Raw genomic sequence first — 13297 nt, 5'->3', positions numbered from 1 at the left:
AGGATGGATATAAAAGCATCAATTTAAGTTTATCTACATCACCACAATTGTGTATGTGGGTACGAAAATTTTGTGCACGAAAAAATGTGTACGAAAATTTTTGGTACAAAAATTATGCAAAAAAAAATTGGGTACGAACAAAAATTTGGTTACGCAAAAAAACATTGGGTAGGAAAAAATATTGGGTAGGAAAATAAAGTTGGTAGGAAAATAAATTTGGGTACGAAAAAACATTTGGGGGTACGGGGAAGTAGTACCCGTGGGGAAATTGACCCATCAGCGAATCTGGGAGGTGGGTTACATTCTTGATTAAATATAACAAGAAATATCTTTTAAAATATAGTCGACGTGTATTTTCTGAACCACTTATCTTAAAAAACGTTCTGTTACAGTAAAACATGTGTGGGTTATAACATTACGTTTCAGCAGATATATTCAAAACTTGACATGCTCACCATGCTCTTTAATTTCACAAGTATATCATACCAAACTTTATATTTCGGTGTTTCCTTTCCTAAGTTAATGATAATTGTGTATGGATGTGATATCACATGCCCATGTGTATGAACATGTATTTTTTTCTCTTTTGATTATTGTTTTTTCTCTAATTCAATAAGCTTAGGCATGTTTGTTCGTTAAGTACGACAATACTTTTATGATGATTCCCGAAAGTAGGTATGAGCACATAGTCGTAAGAGCACTTGAATACGTGAGTTCGCCCATGAACACATGGTAAGGTTAACTAAATCTCTGCGATATGACCTAATATGTGTTTAAAACAGCAAACAATATCCAACAAACGAATGAATTATCAAACATAGTATGTGCACTGATGTGGCTCTGTAATTTATGTTTGAAAAGATTATTAAATATGCAAAATGAGAAAGCACGCATAAAAGCGAGTTTCATAGATACCGAAAGGCTATTATGTTGTTTCTATACCATATTCGCTATAACGTTTACAAATGGCAGGTTCGAAATAATTCGTTTTCTTAACACTCATGATCGCGTTAAACGTTAATTATACACGTTTTCATTCGCAATTTATTTACAAAATCACGACAAATGTCAAATTCAATACAGAAATTGCATAGTTGTTTCATTGATCTATAAACATATAATGGATTGAATATAACTGATTTAAAATTAATGTTTTCAAACTATTATTAAATCTTTTTCCCAGAATATGCTCTCCTATTTATAGCGGAGCTTCCTTTACCTTTATCAGTGATAATCAACGAGGTATGCCGATTAGAAAAATCGAGCTATCTCAATCGGACTGGCTCTGTCTTTTATATAGGTCGCCATTGTGATTTGTTTTTCATGGTATGATAACTTAGACGAGCTGCTTCGCAGCATCGTCGAACACAGATTTTATTTCCATATATATATGTTTTAAACTGAGTTATAAATTTTGCAAACTTGACACACCCTCCTTAAGAACGAATGGAGTACGAATCTTAATCTACATTTAAACAGAGACGTATGCACAAAATCTCGCGTATTTGTTTGTTTACATCTTGCTTGAAACGGGTAATCATATCATTAAATATAGAATAGTAAGTATAAAATAGAAATGCCTTGGTTTTATATTGAATTGGTAAGGGGGCATTATGGTCGTTCTCGTCATTTTGATATTCTAAATATTGCAAGGTTCAAACTTTTGAATTACGTCTCAACTATTTTATTGTATGATGATATTTAATTTATGTTTACAGTGTTATGCACAACGATAAGTATATTTAAAACTTGATAAAGACGTCAATGATATTACATTTATGTCATTTTTTAAATTATAAGTGCATGCTTATCCTTCTGCCGATTTATGTTTTATAAACTTTTATATATTAAACTAACGATATACAAATGACACATGCTACCCGATGAAGGATACTACGATTTCGGACAGGTATTATATTGAAAAAAAAAATTTATCCAACACACTCAACACAAAATAAATGAACCAATTCATTCTTTAACATGCAAAATCTTCGAGAACGGACAGCAACTCCAATGATGACCGCGAACGCAACACATGATGATCTTCCTCACTAATTAGCCTTCTGTCTCTGATCTTTAGATGTGGTATATGTTCTGTCTTAATGCTTAGACGCTTAAATTGTTTCATTGCAAAATTACACGACATGTGTCGCAATTATCGTAATAATAATGCTGATAAACTATTAACTGTGCAACAATTTAATGTTAGAGATGTTCATGAAAATATTTTGTTATGTATCTATTTCTATATAAAATGCATGACTCTTATGGTGGTAAATTAATTTAAAAAGTATGCATGTTTAATTGTGTTCTTATAACGAGATCATAATTTACTTACTTAGTATTTATTACAATGTCTTCCTGACGCTGTAACACACATAAAATAATCGGCGCGCGCATTGTCTGGATCGTGATTCTCGAAGTGAACAGTGTTTAAATATGTTTGGTTGTTTTATTTACTGAAAAATTGTGCATTGCAATCTCTATTTAATGGATATGTACAATGAGCTTGTAAAATACACATAATTGACGTCAGCAGCAGTTCAGTATTAACGTGCGGATTTAAAGTCATCTAAACATCCGTGTAGTAACTATTTCTCTGCCCCATACATCCTCCTCGTTCATGTTTAAAATGAGTGTAAGCCACTTAAACGTGTAGGTGGTGCGTCTCAAGATTGTACTGACAAACGGTTAAGGCAGTTATTAACGTGTTCAACCATTTGTCAAAATAGGTGATATACAAAATACTATCATAATTAATGCTAAGGGTGTGTATGTATATACTTTCTACAATCCGCGTAGCATAATCGTTTGATATATCATTGGATTAGTAAAATACTTTATATTAAACGACTTAATATGGGTTTGCGATTTTTGATTCAAGATCTAAAACACAAACCATCGTGTCTAATATGTATGGGTTTCGTTTTTATCTTCATTACGCAGAGTGTGGTTCGAGGTAATGAAATTTATATGGACCTTGCTCTGTGAAAAAGGGGTTTGATGCACGTGTGTAAAAGTGTCGTCCCAGATTAGTCTTTGCAGGCACAGGCTAATGAGGGACGATCATTTCCGCTTGTATGGTATTTTTAGTTTTAAAAAGTCTCTTGTAAGCAAAAATCATGTTTAGGCGGAAAGTGTCGTCCCTGATTAGCCTGTGCGGACTGCATATGCTAATCTTGGACGACACTTTACGCACATACATTTAGCTCCCTTTTCACAGAACACGGCTCATATCTTGTATTTCTTAAATATCCACGTACCGTTAGCACCTTTCATTAAATTAATACAATTAAAATTACAAGCAGAATTGTTTTTGTTCGTTTACAATTAAATAAGCTTTGTTGCTTATCCAGGTATGTTTAAAGCTAATAATACTTATAATGTATGCAGTATATATAATTTTATTTCATATTTTGACAGCCCAAACTTGTCTTGAGGAATGTCTAACCTGTGATAAAACAGACAGGTGCACGAGCTGTAAGGACGGATACTATCTGCATAAACCAAAACGTTTGTGTTTTCCTTGTACAAACGAGGCATGTCTGACGTGTACAGATGGAATTAAATGCTCTTCCTGTAAGCCAGGTACATTTGGCATTACGTGTGAAAATCAATGTAACCTTGAATGTAAAAACAACACGTGTAATTACGGAGATGGAACGTGCTCTTGCATTGATGGGTATTATGGCCCAAATTGTTCGGAGAAATGTTCTGAGTCTTGCTCTGATGCATGTGATCAAAGTGGGTCATGCCTATGTAGACCCGGATACTATGGTGATACATGTCGATCTAAGTGTTACAATGGATGCTTAGACTGTGATAATCCATTTAACTGCACATTATGTTCAACTAATAGACATGGAATCCAATGTGAAAAAGCGTGCTCTCAGAACTGTTCTACTGGATGTAACCTCTACGACGGTCACTGTAATAACTGTTACATTGGATGGTTTGGAATCTACTGTGACAACAGATGTTCTGTGCACTGCGCAAACGAGTGTGATTCTATGGGAAAATGTTCGGGATGTGTGCCGGGATACTATGAAGATTTTTGCAACATACAATGTTCAAGTAATTGTATAGGAGGATGTAATCAAAGTACCGGGGTATGTTTGGTCTGTGTAACAGGATTTGAGGGAAGGTTTTGCGAAGTTATACCTGATAAGAAATTTTCAACGCAGATTCTTTCACTGTCTGGTGTTGGAATCGCAGGATGGGCGATTGCTTCTGTCCTGGCCTTAGTCGTCGTGCTTGGACTTGTAGTGTTTTGCCGAAGACGGGTTAAGTAAGTTCAAAACGGAAGTGTGTTCTTCACTGAAAGCTTGTACATGTTCATTTACGTGATCATTTATCATATTTTGGAAGATATTTTAAAAGTACTTTTAGCAAAGCATTGATCAGATCTAATTGCCTTAATTATGCTTCAAATGGTCTTAACTTATTAAAGACAATTATTGGCCAATATTATACAAGTCACTAAACAAGATAATAATAATGTTTTTGCAGAACGGCACAAGAAGTAAATAAGAAACCGGAATGGACAGACGACAGGTATTACAATGTGAAATCCATGAAAGGTCAGTTGCGTGTATTTGATCGAAAAATTAAATATATTAACAATTTTAACAAACAGCATACATTTTACAAAAACATCTTTTCCTCACAATAACGAGACGTTTGAATATTAGTTTGGTTTATTCAATATATAAAATAGACATACAGTCCAGGAGTATACATGATCAAAACATAGTAACATATATAAAGGGGTGGCATGTAATAAGTATTGAATTTCATAAGTTGTTTAATAAAGTATAAATACATGAAAAGGTCTAGGACAAGAATTTGTTTTAATATGTCAACTTAAAGTGTACTAATGTCTGAACGATTCACAGAATATAATTGGAAACATTTCACTGAGTTGAACTTTATAGATGCTGTTTCTGTAAGCATACGTCCGGACTCCACGCCATACTGCAGTTGCCTTGATGATACGGACATCTCTCACACGTATTCTGCCTTGGACAAAAACGCGGCTTAGTCAGTTCAACCGGAGCTTAATTGTTGAATGTGAAATTTCATGTTTTTTTACAGCGCAAAACATGAATATTTGAATCAATATGGACCACTTGTGGTGTTCTGGCTCAGTATGTATTATATTGGAATAATGCAACTGTAAAAACATCATCAGGTTGAAATTATTACAACCATATTCGCTTGTCATTCACGATGCTACTTTAAAATGTACCAAGCGCGCAGAACACGATATTTACTTTGTATAAGTGAAATGTTAACATATTGACAACATGTTATACGGCAAAATCTATTATTTTCTCAACTGTATTCATCACACAAGAAATGACTATAAAACATGCCAAAACCTCTATTACGAGTTTATATAAACAAATAATACAATAATTACAATATGAGAGACAGGAACTGCCTGATAAGCTATTAAGTAATGTTGTATTTAAGATGGAAAAAGACATGTGGTAGTTTTTTAGCATTTCGTTTAATTCAATAAAATTGTAGAAACTTTATTCAACAACTTATAAATCTATATATTATTGTTAAAGCAGGAGGTCCATTTTTTGTTAAAAACTTGGATAAAACCTCTCATTGAATAAGTATTCTTTCCTTCATCAAACAACGTTTTATCGAAGGCCTCAAAGACCAACATCAACCCAATGAAACGAAACTATCTTTCTATACTGCTTTTTACAGAATTCAGCTTAAATAAAAAGATTTAGGCTAAATTCATATGTAATAATTATATTTTGCCTGATAGAGTGTTCTTATATACAATAGTTTTATTTCCGTTGCTTCAGTTTTATGATATATTAATCGGATTTTGGTAGGACGGTCTGCGGTTTAGTGATAAGACGGCAACGGTTTATTTGATGGTCGATATCCTGTATGGAGTCATTGGCAAACATCTGGCCATATAGACCGATTAAGAATGTGAGTGTTTGTAAATCAAAATCACATTAACGCTTTAAATACAATCGGATTTGTGTGGTGTGAATGTCGTCAAGGAAGGGCTACATCAACAGAATAATGAGGCGTAGGTATCCGGTGGATCATATCAGTACCTAACAGACGAATGAATACGATAGATATTGGATCAAATAAACATCTACGTAAAGGTTTGTAGATATAATCATGATAATTATTTGATCATGTAAACATAGTAAGTACGCACGTGTTTGTAGATTTGATAACTTGTCGTGCCTTTCAGCGAGCAGGAAGAGCTTCTTCAGTTTAAGCCATTTTCTCGCTTAACACACAGCACAGCGTGTTAGTCATTTACGCTTAAAACACTTGCCGAATATACAAACTACTTGATTTTCAACTATTTTTTACGAACAAACACCAGGCTCCTGTTTTGTCAAAGAACTTACGACAAAGTTACGCTTGAATGTTAAGTATACAACAAATAAATGTGTATGATCAACATGTTTCTTTAATACAGGATGTGTGAAATATTGTATTGAAATGAAAATAAATACGTCAATAAACTTATACTTAAAATGTGTGCTCAGCGATTATCCATTTGTATTGTATGGTAATTCATTTTATATGTGATGTTCAATGAAAAAGACCCGTGATTTTCGATGTGTTTTGTTTTGGACCAAAGAAACTTTCCAAGAGCATATCAACTAAGGTGGTACAGAAATACTTTGTAAAATTAATAATTGATTATATTTATGTTAGTAGAACTCCTCACGCAGCATAGTTGGAAGCAGCATGAATCCGATTGCAAATAATCGTGTTGTTATGACTTATTAGCAACTTGCGATTAATTCATTAGTGACACGGGCATTTAATGGAATTCCTATTATTAATAAGCGACTTGCTAAATAATTATTTGGCTACACGGGCCTTAAATGGCCAATGAATAAATAGCTATTCGTTGACAGCGTGTAATATACAAACTGTACGTTCATACTGAACGAGTAAATATGCTCAGCCGAACGTGCCACACAAATTATGGTACAAAAACTTAATAGCAATCACAATCTTATTTATGCTTGTATCGCAGAATAAACCTATGAGCAGGGCGCGTCAACATATGCTTTTATATGATTGTTGCCTTTCTACGCCGGGAGGCTGAAATGTACTTGATAATCCGACTTGTTCTGCATCTAGTCGGGTCAATTACATATTGACAATATTTCTCAGAGTAGGTTCAGCTATGTAGGGTGAGCAGGTTGAATTCTTTGTCTGAATTGTATCGAGATCAGAAGCATCTCTTTTGATGCACGCCTCAGTTGAGTCTTTGTGTTGTGGACTTGTAGTATAAGCCAGGTCTGTGAAATCCTGCAACGCACTGTTGTACTTGAATGTTACATGTGCAGATAGGTCGTGTCAGTTTTGGAAGGAAAACTATTTGGCAAAAAAATATGGAAATACAACGCCTTTGCAGCAACATTTACGACAATGATTTTTTCCTTCTATTTTCATTGGATTTTAAAAGTATTAAATAAAATGTGTTACTTTGATAATGATAAGTAGTTATATCTCTTTTTATAGTGAAAATATTGTGAATAAACATATTAAATTTGGAATACAGATTTATAGTGCTGATTGTGCACTACGTGAGCGAGGTGTTTATTTTGCGGATCGGCTAGTATGAATTACGAGTGTTATAAAGTCCTATTTGTCTGCGTGAACAAATTTGATGCTTTAGATGCACACTTGCACATCATGTGGAGTTCTGCAAACATCATTAGATACAGACAGGCACACTATTAGGAGTTCAGAATACAGATTTATAGTGAAGATCCTGTATCTTCTATTTACCAGCGTCTCTGCGTCTCTTCGCAAGTTTTTATACGGGTGTTATAGCGTTGGTGAAGTAATGGGCGCCTATAAATCTTTATCCAGATAACGTTCGCATCGTGCTTATAATGTACGTTAAAATCGGGTTTATAAATTATTGGTCCCTAATGATCTGTGCTCAGTTTACATGACATGCGCTTATATACGTCCATTATCCCATAGTTGAACCCTTTAAATATATGCGTCCATAAAATTGAGTGAGATTGGGATATGCATGGGATAACTCATTGATAGATATCTATGGACTATCTGCGCGAATTCGAGTGTAATAGCGTTTGGGAACTAATGAGCGCCGATTATTCTGCGTCCAGTCGTTTTTTTATATCCCGCGTGAACGGTTATATTCGTGTTTAAAAATGATGGTTTAACGGTAATCTGGGCCCAGTAACATTTACATACGGTCGTACGTGCATTATAGAGCATTTAGAGCCCTATCAACCCGAGTCGAGAGTCAACACATTAAGCATAGGCGGCTCCAATGGAGGGAGCGGACGCGGCGTACGCCCCCCCCCCCCTAAAATCTTCAAAGTAAAGTCAAATCATTTGATGTTTCACACTTAGCTAGATCTAAATCACCTATGTAAACTCATTTTTATCTTCTTCTTCGAACTCAAAATTGCCCACTAATCACAGACAATCGCTAAAATGTTTTAACTTTATACTCTGTGTCGCCTGGCGTATAAACTATGCATATTTTTGGCATTATAAGAAGGTACTTTGATGAAAGTAAATAAGGCGTGACATGTCCGGAAAGTGGTTGACAAAGCCTTCAAAATCACTTTAATCGTGGGGCTTCCTGGAGGGGGTGGGGGGCTCCTGTTGAGTGTGCTTTAATGCTATTAATTGCATCAAATAACTAAGTTAATTAGATTGATGTACGTGCATGAAATCTCCGCGTGTTTTATTTTTTATTTATTTTTTACCATTGTATAATTAATACACCCACCCCCTCCAAAAAAGCATCCAGACAACGTCCACTTCGTGCTTATACGGTACAATTCGGGTGAAACCAGGGATGGATGCCTATTTATCTGCGCCCAGTTAACGTTCACATGCGAATATATGGTCTTAATTGCATTATAGTGTAATAAAACCCAATAAATCTGCATCGTATGGCCTAATAAAACCCAATCAATCAGCATCGAGTGAATAAATTGAGTTTCTTTATACGGTTTCAATTGCATGAAGAAACTGATCCACTTCTGTTTATCTGTGTCCATAGAATATGCACATGTTATTTTATGGATTTAATAGCGTTGAGGAACACATGAACCCATATTGGTATGCGTCTAGACAACGATCACATCGTGCTTATACATCGGGTTTTATAAATGAAGGACAACAAAAATCTCATGTGCTTATCCCTTTACCTCTCACAAATGCACTTTGATGCATTTAAAGTCCTTTAGAAAATTAAATTAAATAAGTCCTTTCTTAACATATTAAAGTTTTAAATGCTTCATTTCCAATCTTTATGTACTGATGAGTAACAAACAGCATAAAACCTTAACAGACTGCAAGTTGCTGTTCTGGGTTTATGCTGGTTGCAAAATCAATTTTCACTTTGCTTCTTATGGGAGAAAGGGTTATACGGTCTATATTACAATTTAGAAGTTATACACTGTAATTACCTTATAATTGATGGATTGTTATTGTCAATGACTTTATGTTCTCTGATAATGTCATATCTTCCGTTTTAAGACAAAAATTGTTACAAACAAAAATGCTTAGAACAAGAACAACATTTATTCAGCAACAAAGCTTATACAAGCTCATAGCTTACATTATATATGGATTATACATTTTATTTATAAGTGATGGTAGAAGATAAAGAATGGACGATATTGTTATTAACTGGTTAACATGGTATGTTTATGAAGGGAATACATGATTTCATATAATATTGCAACTTTTTTAATTAATGACATTAACATGATAAAAAGAAGTACACCTTATTGGTAAATGTGCGTGATGCATATGGATCAATTGTTAGGCTATAAGACTAAATATATCTAATATGTATATCATTACATACATACATACATACATACATGCATGCATACATAAATATATACAATTTTATATGGTATTTCAATATGAACACACATCTATGAGATTTAACCATCCTTGCCTTTCCTTGGCCACATAAGTGCCGTTGAGTGCAGTCCTATGTTTGGTTAAATTTATTTGTTGCGAAAACCCGGATTAGACTTAAAATGTTACAAATAAACAATAATTACAACTTTAAGTATTTTAAGATCATCTTTGAAGAGTGTCGCCATAACTAATGCGATAACGACGAATATGGTTAATTTCACAACTATACACAGTTAACATCATACATCTCCTAAAATGCAGATACAATTGACGTTTTAACAACGCATTATTTACACGAACTTCATCTTTAATATTTACCGATTCAAGGTGAAATGGGAGAAATGGTGAAATGGTTTATACACAATATATACATCGCTGCCATTCACGTCTGTGGCAAACCATCTCGTTTCAAGAAAATCATACCATAACATCGAATAAACTATGAATATACGCAAATGCTAAAAAATGCATTGATTTTTAATCAAGAAAAAATATAAACTAGCAATAAAAGAACTCAAATATGAACGCTTTTGTTTTGCAGACGAATTACAAAATATAGAAAAGGAGAGCGTATTAATAAAAGAAAGGCACAACATTAAATATATAAGGTTCATCAAACCCGATATTTTTGGTGTATTCTGCAGAATGCGTCTTAAATTAAAGAAGTTAAATCGAACCACTCAACCGTAGATGATATTTATAAAAAAAAATAAACACTTGTTCGATGTGAAAGAAAGCCAAACATGAAAGTACTACGATCAAAGTGCGAATAAAAGTATAAATACATTTATAAATGTTAGCAAAACATGACATTTCTAAAGGTTGGAAAATTAATAAATTAACAAAACAATAATAAAATCCCGGGAAAGCAACAACCTCCGGATGAGATTATCAAATGTTCAATAGTAAGACATTCAAAAGCAAACAATAACCATTGGTTTAATCAATAAATATTCTTGTCTTGGTGCGAAGGGAAAAAGTCATAGTTTAAAGAAATTGACGTAAATGATGCCAACAATTATAAACGCATACCTGTATATGGATATTTTCACGGATTTTGGCATGTGTCGAAGTTTTAAAAATAAAAATGATGAAATAAATAAAATAATGTAAAAAGATAAATGTTTACATCGGAATTAAATAGCTCAATAATTAAACAAGAATAAAATCAAAGATAAAAAAGTTATCCTTAACTAGTCTTAAACAACTGACCATTTGAGTAAAAGACTAGAACTTAAACAACTCGCCCATCTGTGATCGTATAGTAAGTAATATGTTTATGTTATAATTTATATCAGCAATCATCGTACTGTCACAAAATATAATGATAACAACAGAACTCGCCAAATTATTCCTTCGTAATGCTTTAAATTTTTAATGTGTTTAAATCATCAAAATATGCAAATACTGTAATATTGTAGAGCTTAGTAAATGTTCAGTATTACCGATTCCTCGCAAAAAAAAAAACTACAACGAAAATTTTGAAATCTGAAAAAAAAATCAATTTCGTCAATTTACCAAAACGTGAAAAGGTCCATTTAACAAAACAATGGTACAAATCTATTCACAAGAGGCAAATTAATATCAGACATCAGAATTTTAATATGTTCACTATTTACAACAAATGTAAATGATAAAGGAAAATTATGTCGCATGTTTCGTTTACAAAACAATGTATGACCTTAGCATCTTAGGCCGAAAAGTAATATATGAAAATATAATAACACAATTTCTTAAATTTCGCTTAATGAGATGTTTAACTCTGTCAAATGTTATGTATGATCCTCTTATCCATATTTATACTCATACCAAGTTTCAATGAAATCCGCCAAAGCACTTCCAAGATATGGCTCCGGACACAAAAAATTATTAAAATATTTTCGCAAACTTAATGATAAATCCGAAATGTTGTATACATTTCGTGACGTCATTTGACGTTGCAATGTTATTTCAGCAACATAACAAAATGCGATTGGTCAATCAAACGAAAATAAGCCAATGAAAATCCTTAAAAAGTATATTACACATGTGTAAGATAAAATATTCGTAATGGTTATATTACAAGGGGAAGCAGGGTATGGCATGTGATAAATATATATCTGTATTGAAGTAACTGTTAATTACACACTAAGCACACTCACAAGTTGAACTAAGTTGTGTTGGTCATCATTGCTATCACAACCCTTCTTTGCTGATATCTGATCACTTTTTTGTAGGGGCAAATCTCCTTTTAGTTCTTGATGGAGCAGGTGTTACATTCTTCATAACAAATGAGGTCAGATGGCGTTGCATTTCTTCAACATTTGCAACGCCCTCTTCCACCACAAGTTTTTTAATTTTTGAGGTAACATCACTGTCGATACGTTGCAACAGCCCAGCGTTCTGTTGAAGATTCAATAAGAAATTTAAATAGCAGCAATTAATATAAACATGCACTTTGCAAACATTATCACCCCAATGTACGATCATCTGCATTTTAATACAGATCTTCAAGCTAATATAAATACATTATTATAAAGAGGTGTCAAATGAAAAGATGTAGATGTCTCAGTGTCTGACAGACAGTGTGACCCCAGAGTGCGTTGTTGTTGATTAGTTAAGATAATCAGTTAAATTTGAATCTTACATTAACAAGAGCTTGTTAACAGACAAAACAGCAGCCCCCTAGTGGATATTTGCTGCATTGTATTTATATAACCATAGCAATCAGCAATTTGAACCATATTAAAGAAACTGACATGAAGTGCATATTCCCAATACGGCCATTTATGCCCTCCAAACTTTATCAACTCTGCTTACGTACTTTCTGAGTCAGCACGCTTTTAGTTTCCACTCATTTCTTTAAACTCAGCAACAATAATTTGCGCAGGAGGCAAAAAAAAATGAAGGAAATTGTACATTAAACTTTTTGTCCCTCTTTCAACATACCAAATTTCATCAACCTAGGTAATTTACTAGTTGACATATTGCAATATGCTGATTGCGAAGATGGACATACACACACACAAACGGAATGACAACTGCAAGTTCAATATACCCATGCCTTTCGGCAGGGAATAATAAAGAAATTATAATGGAAACCAGGGCATAATCTTTATGTCCTTCTTCTCCTCATTATTTCGTTATTATTATCTTAATTATTGCAAAACTTTGACTTCTTAAGAAAGTCTTTAAACAGTCATTTTTAATAAAAGTCCATATAAATCATTCGACCACTGGCGTGTGGCTACCTTCGATTCCAGGAGCATGCTTTTAACAATCTTTAGTTTTATTATTTGATGTCAAATAACAACTATCAAAACTCAAGCATTTAGAGAAAATTAATTGTAAGTTATTTTATTATACACATCATCTTTTA

This window comes from Dreissena polymorpha, chromosome 14 (assembly GCF_020536995.1).
Source record: "Dreissena polymorpha isolate Duluth1 chromosome 14, UMN_Dpol_1.0, whole genome shotgun sequence".
Classification (NCBI taxonomy): domain Eukaryota; kingdom Metazoa; phylum Mollusca; class Bivalvia; order Myida; family Dreissenidae; genus Dreissena; species Dreissena polymorpha.
The sequence above is the reverse complement of the archived record's forward strand: the minus strand, read 5'-3'. Positions refer to the sequence as shown.